The sequence below is a fragment of the Brachyhypopomus gauderio genome, unplaced genomic scaffold (assembly GCF_052324685.1).
Source record: "Brachyhypopomus gauderio isolate BG-103 unplaced genomic scaffold, BGAUD_0.2 sc301, whole genome shotgun sequence".
NCBI classification, from domain to species: Eukaryota; Metazoa; Chordata; class Actinopteri; order Gymnotiformes; family Hypopomidae; genus Brachyhypopomus; species Brachyhypopomus gauderio.
Genome location: NW_027507122.1, coordinates 84,550 through 99,549, shown reverse-complemented (window position 1 = coordinate 99,549; position 15,000 = coordinate 84,550). Strand labels below are relative to the sequence as shown.

Genomic DNA, 15,000 nt, shown 5'->3' with positions numbered 1-15,000 from the left:
GCCTGTTTTGAAACGCTATCTTCAGCCGCTTGCCTGTAACGTGAGCTTTTGTGAGGATTTGAGTCATTTTAATTGGACCTTGGGGGAGGGGGGGGGGGGTTGCAGGGAGAAGTGGGATCAGGGCAACAGGACCAAGGGGTCGCCACAGTTTGGTTGACTTTCATAAATCTGCTGCCATCAAACTCTTAGGTAAAGTAAGAACAGGACAGGCTTAATGCATAAAGCAGCTACCTTTGTCTAATAACATTTAGTATGTTTATGTTTTGTGCGAAACTGCACTCATAAACTTACAGAAACTCAAGTTGTTTATTAACCAGTGAGGAAGTTAAATCTTTCATACACATAACACTGCGAAAGAAACTTTAGTAGACGTACTCCCTCCCCCCCCCTCTCTCTCTTTCCCTCTTTCTTCTTCTTCTCCATTTCTTCAAGTCTCTTATTCCCTCTCTCTCATGCAACAGTTGAAGGCCTAGTGTGCATATGTGCACACACACACACACACACGTGCACGTAAGCATGTGTGTCCATTTTATGTATGTTGTGTTTTTTATGTTATGCTCTGAAGTTAGCAACGAGAGTGAAGGAATGTGGTTTAAAGCAACGTATCCCACAACCCCCTGGCCTGCTCAGACAGCTGGAGAAAACATCAGGTAGTGTGTCTTACTGTGTCTTACTAACATACATTCATGTGCACACACACACACGCACACACACACACACACACACACACACACAAACACACGCCACTGATCACTAAACACTCTCGTGAGTTACTCTCTGAGTATGCATGTGTGAGGTACATGTGTGAGGTACATGTGTGAGGTACATGTGTGAGGAACATGTATGAGGTACATGTGTGAGGTACAACAGGTACCATGCCAGCTCTGCCTTTCTGTAATCCAATAGTCACCAAAGCCTTTAACCCTTGATGCTTCTCAAGCTTTAGTTTGATCTATTTTCACTGGAACAGTATGTATAGTATATAGTATACACTGGACTATTATAAATCCCTACATGCCTGTTCATTATGATGTGATGTACATATGTATGTCCAGAGTCCCTAGGTCTGCTGTTTTTGTATAACACAATTTAACCACTATTTCAACACAACTGATGCAACATAACAGCTCATTGTTGTGTTGAATCAGAGAGCAGAGCATGAAGCCATATAAGTGGACCAAACACCGCGTGGAGAAACACTGTACTAGTGCAGACACAACTACTGGACTGTGCTCACTATATATCACACAAACTGTGTACTCAGTTACCCTTGAATCACCATTCCTAGTTCACTATTCTTGGATAACCAGTCTTAGATAGACAGTTTTAGGTCACAAGTCTTAGATCACCAGTCTTGGTGTAACATGCTGGCCCATCCCTGTCTTCACCCTGAACGGATGGTGCTTACGACTTCTATCTAAAGATGCCTAGATACAAACCTGGCCTTTGCACTCACCACAGATAGCACGCCATGCAATAAACCATCGCCGACAGATAACCCCAGGAGCTGATATAGTCGCTGTATCAAGCCCCTTTGTATTAACCTGTCTTTATCTCAGGAGCCCTCAAACAACAGAGTCTCTGAAGAGCTTTGTGTGGCAGCCGTGGTCAAGGACACTTAAACTAGACACTCTCCAAGGAAGCAATGCAGAAAGATAAACAGCTACTACTCTTAAAGAAAGCTAATAATATTTAGAAAGCTACATTGTTAGCTGCATGCCAACACACAGAAGCAACATGACTAGAATTAAACACAAAATGGCTTTAGTGGGCAATATAAGAAAATGATCACCTTCTGAAAGTCCTTTTGCTTTCAAATTGAATGGGATTATTCAGGTTGAGGACCAGCTTAACACCGGCAGACGAGGTGCTCCTTCACACATTTTAGGTTTCCACTGTAACATACACGTCAACACATAAGGGACATTACAATTATCTAATGAGTGAAGTTAGATGTGTTAGGGCAGGAAAACCTTCAACTGTGCAGTGATGTGGGCCTCCAAGACTGGACCTGCCCACCCTGTATCGCTGTAAGGAGTTCAGCGTGTCGGCTCCCAGGCTCCCAGCCAATCAGCTCTTGCTCCACACCTGGGTGCCATGACCGGGGGGCGGGGATTCGAAAGCCTGCTGCTCGGGAGGACAAACCTGAGGCTCTACTGAGACTCAACACCTTTACATAAGCACTGTGGCCTGAGAGTCTGACGTGTCCCCACCCGACACCCATCACATCATAAATAGTGCCGACATGTTGGAACTGAGCAAAGGCAAATTATTAATTTATCCCAGTTTCCTAAGTACACCGTTAGTATGAACATGTTGAAATGGTGACAAGCTGCACAACCTCTGCTTCAGGTTAACTACTGACTACAGACTACAGACTACTGACTACAGACTACTGACTACAGACTACTGACTACTGACTACAGACTACTACTGACTACAGACTACTGACTACAGACTACTGACTACTGACTACAGACTATTGACTACTGACTACAGACTACTGACTACTAACTAATTCCAATAGGAAATCTGGCTGGCCTCATATAAACATGCTTAAGAAAGAAATTAAAACGTAGTCACGTAGTACTAATGGACGTGCATTTAGTCAAAATGCCACGCACACTGAACATCTGTACTTTACATTTAAGTTTTTTTTATCTTCATTTTGTTAATTTAGTGCATGTGCATTTAGACAGATGTTTTTGTCTAGTAGTTTTAGGAGTTTTATAGAGTTTTATATTCAGTGAACACTTACTGTCCATATAAATAATGTATAATTTCTTGGGTGCTGTAGACTTTTACACAGTAGACCTGCTGGTATTACAATAAGTATAATCTATGGGCAGTAGCTTCAGTGAAGCTGTAAGTTTACAGACTGTTCCTGCTTTATTAAAATATTAAGCATGGTGCGCAGACAGTAGTTCTGCAGTCTGTATGAAGTCTCTCCCCCTTCCCTCTCTCTCTCTCTCTCTCTCTCTCTCTCTTTCTCCCCTGCAGTCATTTTTGTTATGGTTGCGACCCTCTTCTATGGCTATTGCATTACAGAGCCTCACAGGGACATTTTAACTTTGCATGACATAAAGTGGAACTGATCTGATTTCAGTCAGACACGCTAACCTTGCCACACTTACCATGCACATGTATGGGCTCTGTAAAGAGAGCACATAGACAGTGTGTGTGTGTGTGTGTCATGCTTGAGCGTATAGTGATTATGACGTCATTTTCCATGGAAAGCTTTTGATTCTCCAGTTCATGTGTTCCCTGAGGACTATTTCCGCTTGTGTGAGTGTCCGTTTGTTTGTGCCCTGTGTCAGCTTTTAAAACCTTGATCTACTTAAGATCCCTCTTCTCTCTCTCTCTTTCTCTCTCTCTTCCCCTCCCTCCCCCTCTCACTCTCTCTCTCCCTCTCTCCCCCCTCTCTCTCTCTCTCCCTGTCTCTCCCTCCTTCCCTCCCTCGCTCTCCCTCTCTCTCTCACTCTCCCTCTCTCTCTCTCTCTCTCCCTCTCTCTCTTTCTCTCCCTCCCTCCCTCTCTCCCTCTCTCTCACCTGCTGCCTGAGATCACCCTCCAGCTCAGTGAGGGATGTTTAGGGTCTTCACATGCATGAAGGAATCAAAGCTGTCCTCACAACCTCCGCTGCTCCCCAGTGACCCCTGTGTCCACCTCCATCCACTCATCAAAGCCTCCACCCAGCGTGAGAGGAAGACAGGTGGAGCACCACACCACAGGGAGAAACCAGGAGCATGCAGCTGGACTCCTATCTCACAATACACATGGATGAGGGCTTCCGATTCTTCAACCAGCTCTCTCTGTCACACACACACACACACACACACACACACACACACACACACACGCATACACACACACACAGAAAATTCAGTTCCATTTTATTTATATTCTGGCAACTGCTACTGGACGGTAGAGAGTGGGAGGTGACTCCCAGAATGCACCACACCTCTGTGCAGACGTTATTTTGCGTAACATGACATGTAATGTTTTATGGCGCTGTTCATATATAGTTGTGTGTGTGTGTGTGTGTGTGTGTGTGTGTGTGTGTGTGTGTGTGTGTGTGTGTGTGTGTGTGTGTGTGTTTCCTTCAGGCATGTCTTCTGTTAATTAAATTTGGAAATGTCCCGCTGTCTGCATGGTGTGTATGTTGTTTGGTTAGCTTCCATCTATTTCCCATTGGGTTTGGTTCTCTTTTCTGCTTATGTGTGTGTGTGTGTGTTTGTGTGTGTGTGTGTGTGTGTGTGTGTGTGTGTGTGTGTGTGTGTGTGTGTGTGTGTGTGTGTGTGTGTGTGTGTGTGTGTGTGTGTGTGAGAATCTTTTTCAAGGCTGCACTGTAAAATAGGAAAGCTAGTCCTCTTCCGCTCTGACGCTACAGTATAGAACTATTCACAACAGGCATTGTCTCAGGACAGCTTTACAGGAACCAGGTCTGGACCCTTAATGGTCCTGCCAAAAGTAACACCAGCGAAGAAAAACTCTCTTGGGCAACAAGGAAGAAACTTTGGGAGGAACAGAACCAAATCTCGGAACCAGAACCAGACCCACGTTTCTAATGGATCGCACTGGACAGCACAGCTCATACAAATGCTAAAAGTAAGTAAAAGTAAGTTAGCCCAAATAATGATATATTATGGCCCAGATGGTGATCTCCAAGAGTGACTGGTCTGCTCATTTATAAGAGTATTTTCACACACATCTACATATGCATATATGCATCCTTCAAGTCTCTCCTAGGCTGTGCTGTGCAAAAAGGTTTGCTGTGACGCATAAAGCATGTCAAGGGCAGTGTAGATAAAGCATGATGAGAGTGATGATCTAGGCTGGTTTATAGAGGTGAAACAGCCATAACCTCATAGTCTGACTTACTTTGTGAGCCGAGCCCCAGGTCTTAGAGGCTGTTCTCTGATTCTAATTACCCTGCTGCGTCTGGGTCCAGAGTGAGTCATAACTCTGACGCTCACACTCAGTCTTGTCTGTTCATAAGTCACTCTCAAACATTCTTTCGTGCACTCCAACCCCAACACACATCTGGATGTATTTGTAGGTTTATGTGGAACAAAATTGTGCAGCTAACATGTAAACGGGGAGAAACACCCTTAACTTGGCTGGGAATGTCAGATACAGACACTTCACCACTTCTTAGAATGATTCCTCTATGGACTTTAATTTCTGGTTCCACACCATGAAACTGATCTGGGATCTGTGCCGTTGTAGAACCCCAAATGGTCATGATAAGAGGAAGCAGACTCTGGATCTGCGACTGCATACCTCTGGATTTTGTGGCGATTGGTCCGTCTTTATACATCCTCCTGTACATTTGCAGTGAGAAATTATAACCTGCCAGCTTGCCAATCACAAACCATGTCACTCTGACACCCACCAATCACTGCTCATGTTTCAGTTTGGGCCAAAGGTTCTTATTTTCCTCCACACTCTGTACTTAGTGTCGGCGGGAATGTGAGGTCAGCCGCCATGGCGCCTTGTTCACCTTGCAGAGGACAGAGGGAACTCTGGGAACTCTTGGGATGAAATCCAGGTATTTGTCATCTATGACAAATTCTGCTCTACTTATATTGCAGCTGAAACACAGAAGGTCACTGTCCAAAGGTCCTTTCAAATGCTACTCTGCTCAGCCAACGTGGGTTTGCTTGAGAAGTAGTATTAGGTATGACAATACGGCTCAGAACTGTTGATTGCTGCTAATTCCAAAGCTCTCCTCTGTACGTGATATCTGACGGCTCTTATCTGCGTAGTGCTTCACTGGATTTGAATCTATTTCCCTACGGGTTCTGTTCTTTTTGAACCAAAACCTGGGAAATCCCAGTCTAAAGCAACATGTGCACAGAGCCAACGCGGGCAAACTCAGATTTCATGATGTCTCATGTCAGGTTGCTTATAGTGGTTCGGCTCTGACGCAAGCCACTGGTACACCAGTTGTAGGCTTGTAGGTCGTTCAGAGATATCACCTTACTATCCCACTGAAATCCATTCAGTGTGATGAGCCATAAACCTTCAGAAAGACAAAGTAAATGAAACTGCAGGCATATGTGACCTGAAAACCCAAATACAAACATACATGTTGAACTGAAAATGAACCAGATTGTATTTGATTGGCGTAATACACCCATATCTTTGTATATTTAATTAGCTGTATTTTAAATAAAGGAGCTTTTGTGTTCCAAAATGTTCAAATAACACTTGATCCCTTAAAGGAGTGCACTTTGAAGAGCTCTGAACAAGTCCTCCCAACACAACCTGCTCACCAGTGCCTGGTCATCAGTAATGATGACATCACCAGCTCTATAACTCTGAGTCCCTCCTTCATTCAGTGTCATCTTCTGTTAAAGAAGAATCCATGCCATTCCATTCAGTAGTCCGTGTGTGTGTGTGTGTGTGTGTGTGTGTGTGTGTCTTCGTGCACGCGCAACTGTGTTTACAGTTAATCACAGTATTTAAGCCTCTCTGATCACAGGTCTTTGGTGTAACAGTACTAAGTGGCAGTGTAGCCAGGCAGTGGTCTACCGAGTCTCAAAACAGCTGGATGGTTGGCCTAGCCTACAGCGAACCTCCGCTGGGGATGCAAAACAAGCTCCGTGGTCCAGCGTGCATGCGTGCCACCCCAGTGACGAAGGAGACACCAACATAAAGCCAGAAAAAAGAACACCAACATAGAGTGACTCACACATGAAGACTGTTGGCTTCACTTGTAATCTGGTCCTTTTAATTACGATAATTACAAGACATCTCTCACCATGTCTCTCTCTCCTCGCTCACACAGCGCAAACAGGGATTCCTCAGAAGAGGATTGTGTGTGTGTGTGTGTGTGTGTGTGTGTGTGTGGGTGTCTAAAGGGAATTTCCAGTGCTCTCTCTGTGTGGTACACATTCCCAGAAGCAATCACTGGTACTACTGGTAGCTTCAGCATTCAGAATAAGAGCGTGGAAAATGACTTATGGTGATAAAGTATTATGCAATATGTCTATGTTTTGTTTTAGCAGGGGATTGTACCACACCTCCAAGTGTTTGTGTGCGTGCGTGTGTGTGTGTGTGTGTGTGTGTGTGTGTGTGTGTGTGTGTGTGTGTGTGTGTGTCACAAGCAGGGGCGCAGATGGCACTGGGGACGGGGGGGACATGTCCCCTCCAGATTTATATTGACCCCATCCGAAATCTAGCATCTACAAGCGTAAACGTATATATTGTACAGCTTGGTCCCCCTCACTTCAGTATTTCCATCTGCGCCGATGGTCACAAGTGACATTTTAGCTGAGCACACTCCAATCACAAAATAATACCGTCTTTGTTACCATTTTAAACTGTCAGACATCACTTCCGCTTCCTGTTTTGCCGCGTATATGCTCGTTAGTAAATATAATTAATCGTGCTGCGTAGCAAACGTGTTAAATCAAGCAGCGATGCCAAAGAGCTTGTCAGGATGGCCTTCAAATGGCGCAGTAGAAACGGTCATGTGAGATTATATTTATCTGCTTCTTAAATGTCTTCATTAAATTTGTGCTACCTCTCTAGCTCAAACGCACACCTCATGCCAGACTGCTACAGACCTGCATAAACAGTCAGTCATCTATTTGTTCACTTACATAAACGCACGGACGCACTCTCCATGAACCGTGTAGTCACTGTAGGCCACGCACGCACGCACGCTCGCTCCAACTAAACGCGCCGAGCGCTTATCTGTTATCAAGGAGCTGCGTCTCTCATGTCTCCCAACGTCTGTTTTGTTGATGTTTTATAGCAGAATCACATCTTCTGCTGGTTTATGCTGGCCCCCCAGCGCGACCAGACCGAAGGCGAGCGTGCGTGCGGCGCGGATACACACACACACACACACACACACACACACACACACACTGTCTCTCGTAGTCATTCCCCAATGACTTTAGGGACGCCTAAATATAGCGGCAGGGACGCAGAGACCTTGTAACGTCACTGTTAAATAAGCACTCCCAACGCTGCTATGTCCACCTTCATACTTATCTGGCGGATATTAATGACACATCTGCTGGCTGTTATAAAATACAACAGCCGCTGTCATGAGATCTGTACTGATAGACGGTCTCTATTTACCTCCCAAATAGCGTTGTTGTCATAGGTGTTACATAACAAACGTTAACAAGACAGTAAGACAGTTACATACAAATAGTTTCCATACAGTCTGCGCTGCTGCGTGGTAAAGTTGACCCACTTACACTGTAGTTCATGCTGACTTTGTTGGCAAATGAGAATGAACACAACGTTTCTCCATGTAGGTACGGCTTGCAGTGGTTTAGGTGGTAAGGTTACCCAAGTTTGTTGAGCAGTTAAGTCATTTGTGGTGGATAGGGCATTTGCTTATCTTGCAGGTGATTAATGTGTGTGTGTGTGTGTGTGTGTGTGTGTGTGTGCGTGCGTCCGTGCGTGTGTGTGTGTTTGCTGTGGTTAAGGCCTGGGTTGGATAATGGTGATTAATCTTGCTGGTCTGGTTTGTTGAGTCACTGTGGCGTGTTGAGGAGACGGTGGATGTGACACTAACATTGTTGCTGTAGTTCCAGAGTGCAGGAACTCCCCTGCTTTATTACTTTATTATTATTCGAGTTAAGAGTGTGTGCAAGACAATATAAAAACAATTCTCATTTAAAGTTGCCGCAAAATTGGCCAGGAGGTGTTTATCAGCGCGAGTGTGTATCTGTATGTGGGTGTGTGAACATGTGTGTAATTCCGTAGGTGGACATTTAAGGAACACAGACCAACACAGACCAGAGCGCCATTCAACACTGTACTGCTGACGGAGATCTGACCACGTTCCTAACTCAAGCGTGCGGTTCCATCCCCACGTCTGCCGTAGCGAGCGGCATCTTCACGCATTCACCAGGGGCCAGGAGCCGACCACGGAGGGAGGGAGGGAGGAGAGGAGGAGAGGAGGAGAGGAGGGAAGAGGAGATGAAAGCAACCACCTTGGGCCCTGCTGGCTTCTGGCTTCATGGCATCAATCACAATCAACAGCCAGCCCAGCCCCAATTACGGGCGGAAGACTCGGGGCCATGTGCTGATTGTTAATGCCACAGAATGAAGGGGGAGAGAGAGAGGTGATGATGGGGGGATGGAGAGAGAGAGGTGATGATGGGGGGATGGAGAGAGAGAGGTGTAGCGGCTTGCTGCGGGTGTGAGGTGGGGGCAGGGGCCATCAGGAGAGCGGGCGTGTGCATGCAGGCGGCCCTGTTTCCGCACTAATGGGGACTGTAAAGAGGGGTGTCCTGTGAAGTTGTTGACCCATGGGGCAGGGCAGCCCCAGGCCCCACCCTCTGAGTCTTGGGCCCCGCCCACCGAGCCCCAGCTCAGGTGTTCTGGAAGTAATGGCATAGACGTGAAGGCCTGTAAGATCCACAGAGCAGATGGGGGTGTGGTATGACAAGAAATGGCAATGAGTTATGTTTAGAAATGAGTACACACACACACACATACACACACACACACACACACACACACATGCCCACCCATCCACATGCCTCACTGACACTCATCACTGCTATTTATATAAATCCAGACCCATTAGGCCGTGTTGTAGACACGCGTGGCTACTGCACAACACACGGTGTGTTCATGCTCGCATAACACATGCCGTCATAAAAGCAGCGATTTACACTCCGATTCTGTAGCATTCCTTCACATCCCTCGCCCACAGTCGTACGTCCTCACGCCTCTGCGTGTCCTGCACACGGGCCCCGCTCTCCCTCACACTCATAAATACCTCGTAAATCTCAAGACGTTTCCCCCGGCTGGCTACTAGACCCCTAATGGTCACCTTGGTGAGCAGAAGAGGTCTAGTCTGAGAGGAAAAACAGCAGCCTCGCCAGTCGTGTGGAGCAGAAAGTGGTGGTGCCGCGATTAAAGGGCTCCCACAGGAAACAGTCTCTCTGTTTCTGAGTTCCACAGGCCTGGCTGTAGGAGGAACCATTAACCGGTGGCCTTGTCTACGGACTGACGTTGCAGACAGCGGTCAAACACTGTGGAGATAAGAGCACAGATCCGGTTATTTATTAAAGTCCCAGTCACTGGCGTTTGTGTTGAAACTGTTGTGTCAGGTGTTTATGTCTGTGATACTAATACACTGCCCAGACCACATTTCCCACAGTCCACCCTGTTCCTCTAGGAATCATGGACTAGTTTTATTTTCAAATTTGTTTTGCTGACTTGCATCACAAATGCAGCAAAAGAAGAAGCTTCCTCAAATCTTTCCCTCTGTTTTCCTGTTCAGCTGTGGGTGTGTGTGTGTGTGTGTGATGTGTGTGTGTGTGTGTGGTGTGTGTGTGTGTGTGTGTGTGTGTGTGGTGTGTGTGTGTGTGTGTGTGTGTTCTTCTGCTATATCTACATCTGCTACATCTACTAGAAAATACTAAAGGCCATTGGTTCCCACCCACTTAAGAAATATACTCTCCAGTTTAATAAGTGAAACCAACTAACTGAACTCAACGTGCCTACGTGTGTCTATAAACACACATATGTGAGTGTGTATGTCCATAATTTGGTCTATTAAAACTGACTGGCTTATCTATATGTAGTGAGTTTTTTTCTTGCCTTTCTCTGTCTGACCTTTTCTCTCGCTCCCTCTCTCTCTCTCTCTCTCTCTCTCTCTCTCTCTCTCTCTCTCTCTCTCGCTCCCTCTCTCTCTCTCTCTCTCTCTCTCTCTGTCAATCTCACTCTCTTTCTCTCTCTCTCTATCTCTTTGTCTGTGTGGGATAGGACCAGAAGAGTGGGTGGAATTCAAACAATCCCCCATGTTTCACTAACCCCATCCTCAACAGCTCTGACTTGAAAGCCTGCTGTTTAGAATATGGAATGACAGCCATGGTGGTTGAGAGGCGAATGTGATGGTTGAGAAAACAGCTTCAGCATGGGGCCCTCAGGGTTATGCAGTGATCCCTGCAAGGGTCCATCTTCAGTACAATACCCCCTCTCCCAAACACAGGGCCAACCCGTATCCACAGACAATGGAACCGAGGAGGTGTGGGTCAGATATGTGTGTGTGTGTGTGTGTGTGTGTGTGTGTGTGTGTGTGTATATGTATATGTGTGTGTGTGTGTGTGTGTATACGTGTGGGTGTGTGTGTGTATATGTGTGTGTGTGTGTGTGTGTGTGTGTGTGTGTGTGTGTGTGTGTGTGTGCATGTGTGTGTGTGCCAGGCAGTTATTATATGTGCATGGCGGTTATTTTGCATCTCTTCACATGTGCATAACCTTCTCTTTCTCCAGGATGTTAGCAGGCAGTGTTTCGTGCACATGGCGTATCTCATGTAGCGTTACCTTGGCGCTACACCAGCGATTTACACCGGAACCCCGCACAAGCGCACGCACGGCTGCCGTGACGACTGAGGGCTGTGGAAACACCATGCGTGAGAACAATGGAGGTCTGTGAGCGTGCGGGCCCCAGTTGCTCCAGAAGCCCCAGTAGTCCCAGTAGCGTTCCCAGCAGATCGGAGCGTCCAATGAGCCGGCGGGGGCCTCGCCAGTCGCCTCTGCCACGCACCCCTCCGATTTGTGGGCTGAGCGCTGGGAAACGCAGCGTCCTGTCAGCTGTGCGCCTGTCTCACGGACACGCTGCCCTCTCGCATGCTTCCTGTGCAGGATTTACAACCCCACCCGCCCAAGCAGCTCAGCACAATTACCGCGCTCCGCTTGTAACACGGCGGATAGATTTCCTCTCCGCACTGGAGCCTGACAGACCTGTGAGCCGTGGTGTTGTCTCACGACTTGAGAAATTTCACCGGGCCGAGATTAGATTAGTCAGCTTCACCAGGTATAGATTACTGAGCTTCAATGGGCATAGATTAGAGAACTTCAGTGGGCATACATTAGAGAACTTCAGCGGGCATAGATAAGAGAACATCACGAGGCATAGATTAGAGAACTTCAATGGGCATAGATTAGAGAACTTCAGCAGGCATAGATTATAGAACTTCCCCAGGCATAGATTATAGAACTTCCCCAGGCATAGATTATAGAACTTCCCCAGGCATAGATTATAGAACTTCCCCAGGCATAGATTATAGAACTTCCCCAGGCATAGATTATAGAACTTCCCCAGGCATAGATTATAGAACTTCCCCAGGCATAGATTAGAGAACTTCCCCAGGCATAGATTATAGAACTTCCCCAGGCATAGATTAGAGAACTTCCCCAGGCATAGATTATAGAACTTCCCCAGGCATAGATTAGAGAACTTCCCCAGGCATAGATTAGAGAACTTCCCCAGGCATAGATTATAGAACTTCCCCAGGCATAGATTAGAGAACTTCCCCAGGCATAGATTATAGAACTTCCCCAGGCATAGATTATAGAACTTCCCCAGGCATAGATTATAGAACTTCCCCAAGCATAGATTATAGAACTTCCCCAGGCATAGATTAGAGAACTTCCCCAGGCATAGATTATAGAACTTCCCCAGGCATAGATTAGAGAACTTCCCCAGGCATAGATTAGAGAACTTCACCAGGCATAGATTAGAGAACTTCAATGGGCATAGATTAGAGAACTTCACCGGGCATAGATTAGAGAACTTCACCAGGCATAGATTAGAGAACTTCCCCAGGCATAGATTATAGAACTTCCCCAGGCATAGATTAGAGAACTTCCCCAGGCATAGATTATAGAACTTCCCCAGGCATAGATTAGAGAACTTCCCCAGGCATAGATTAGAGAACTTCCCCAGGCATAGATTAGAGAACTTCACCGGGCATAGATTAGAGAACTTCCCCAGGCATAGATTAGAGAACTTCACCGGGCATAGATTATAGAACTTCCCCAGGCATAGATTAGAGAACTTCCCCAGGCATAGATTAGAGAACTTCACCGGGCATAGATTAGAGAACTTCCCCAGGCATAGATTAGAGAACTTCACCGGGCATAGATTAGAGAACTTCACCGGGCATAGATTAGAGAACTTCCCCAGGCATAGATTAGAGAACTTCACCGGGCATAGATTAGAGAACTTCCCCAGGCATAGATTAGAGAACTTCACCGGGCATAGATTAGAGATTATCGTTCACATCGTTCTGATGACTGATGCTGCAATGGTCATTAGTGACGGTGCATGCCTGATGTGTTCATTCCAAGTTTACTTTCTACTGTATATGTGATCTTCGTGTGGCCACAGCAAAATCAGTCTGTGATGCCCCCAACAAAACCCTTCGAGCAGAACGCAGCTGGACTCACAGTGCACTGAGGCCGCGTGACACCCCGACTGCCAGTCAGCACACTGGGCCCTGTGAACCTGTCGCCAGGTGTGTGTGTGTGTGTTTGCTCAGGTGAGGGACCTGACACACTGCCTGCAGTCCACCCAGGTTCCTAAATTCACACGGTGGACGCAGTCTGGTCTCGGCGCCGTCTACACATGGACAGTAAACGGGGAGCTGCTTAAATGCGAGGAGACAGAACTGAGGTATCAGTGTGTGAGTGAGATCGTATCCAGACCTTCTGTGCACTGAGTAAAACAAGATCTACACTTTGAACCTTATGGGTAGAAGAAAAAAAAAGAGGTTTGCTGCTGGGCTCCAGGGCCGCGTTCCTGGGCCGCGTTCCTGGGCCGCGTTCCTGGGCCCAGCGATGCAGATCTTCTGGGAGCTCTTTGAAAACTCGAATGTGCTGTGCTGTAATTTCCCCCCATCTGGATGAAGCACTTGTGCTGCTGGTGGACTCTGTCCAAAGTTAGCAGATTTGATGCAGAAACCTCTGCAACTGCTTTGTTAAATGTACATATGAAGGGCTCTTTTTGAACTGTGTTCCCTGTTTCTTCCAAGCCTTTTCAGTAAAGACGAGAGGAGAAGAAACAGCACACATGACCCAGCTTGTTACGGTAATGTGCGTAATCCGTCCCCTGACCTCCGGCCAAATCACATAATTAAATAAAGAAATAACGTGTTAGAGTAAATTACATTTTAAAATCAATAGATGTAATTCATTCTCTGTTTAAGCAGCCCACATTTACAAGAGACGAGGAGGACGAGTGGAACAGCAGATGATTCTCCCCACAGTGGTTGGTATGCCTGAGCTAATTCTGATGCACTGGGGAAACTCCGCTGGTCCTGGTCACCGGAGTTCACGGCAGGTTTAGGCTGAGGTGTAGACACGGTCGTGAGATCGCTGTAGCATGGCTATGGTGAGAGAATGATGCTCAGAATGGTCTGGGTTTATTATATCATGTCTCTAGTGCACCTCTCTCAAAATAGAAACAGCTCTGTTGTAAGTCGATACCAAGGACTTCACTTCTTGTTTATCTTTTTTGACAAGCTAGTGACATTTTCTTCATTATAGGCCGTTTGGTATCTGAATACCATCTGAATCTTTTTCCCCTCTCCTATTCATTATCTCTGCAAACTAAATTCCAGGGCAGCAGATATAAAATGCACTTCTAACCCTAAAGCTCTTGCTGTTTACGGTGGCCCATTTTGGTTTGGTCCATATGTAGAGAGCAATGCCTTGTGACACACTGCATTTGCATTGAAAGCCTGTTCTAAGCAATCAGGGCCTCCATAAATCTTGAAAAGTGTTAGTTCAGTATGGTCCAGGTGCACCTAACCCAAACAGCCAAGATGCTTAACCCTGATCCTCTCAGATCTGAGATGCTGCACAGCCTAGCCAGCTCTGTCAGAACATTAGTCATGTGAAGACAAAGTGTTTGCCCACCCTTTCTCCACGCGCGCGCGCGCGCACACACACACACACACACACACACACACACACACACACACACACACACACACACACACACACACACCTTAAGGCCACTCTATTATCAGCCTTCTACACTTTGTTACTGTGACCAGTATGTCCGCCACAAAAAAAAAATCCCACAAAATAACAACAACCACAACAAACAACAACATCTGGTTTTCATTTTAATCAGGCGTTCTCTTCTGCTTCTTTGTAGGACCCAAATTTCAGGGCTCTGTTCCTGCTAAAAGCCAAGAGGAGCAGGCAGTTAATTGGCCAGCGTCCCC

The 15,000-nt window shown here is 46.5% G+C and overlaps 3 long non-coding RNA genes across 4 annotated transcripts in view; 2 read left to right on the top strand and 1 right to left on the bottom strand.

The window, feature by feature from the left end:
- The window catches only part of LOC143504567 (uncharacterized), a 3,560-nt gene extending 1,593 nt beyond the window's left edge, over positions 1–1,967 (bottom strand). Inside the window, exon 1 of the long non-coding RNA XR_013127596.1 lies at positions 1,793–1,967. This is a non-coding gene — a long non-coding RNA (uncharacterized LOC143504567). The remainder of the gene's footprint in view (positions 1–1,792) is intronic.
- A 1,712-nt stretch (positions 1,968–3,679) lies between these two features.
- LOC143504572 (uncharacterized) lies at positions 3,680–8,949 on the top strand. 2 transcript variants are annotated; one of them, XR_013127599.1, is made up of 4 exons: positions 3,680–3,711; positions 4,357–4,607; positions 5,459–5,550; positions 8,733–8,949. It is a non-coding gene; the product is annotated as an uncharacterized LOC143504572 (long non-coding RNA). The 2 variants fall into 2 exon arrangements; XR_013127598.1 differs by lacking the exon at positions 3,680–3,711 and having other exon boundaries at positions 4,135–4,607.
- A 4,697-nt stretch (positions 8,950–13,646) lies between these two features.
- The window catches only part of LOC143504568 (uncharacterized), a 1,711-nt gene continuing 357 nt past the window's right edge, over positions 13,647–15,000 (top strand). The window contains exons 1-3 of the long non-coding RNA XR_013127597.1: positions 13,647–13,861; positions 13,978–14,036; positions 14,931–15,000. The exon at positions 14,931–15,000 is cut by the window's right edge and continues 357 nt beyond it. This is a non-coding gene — a long non-coding RNA (uncharacterized LOC143504568). The remainder of the gene's footprint in view (positions 13,862–13,977; positions 14,037–14,930) is intronic.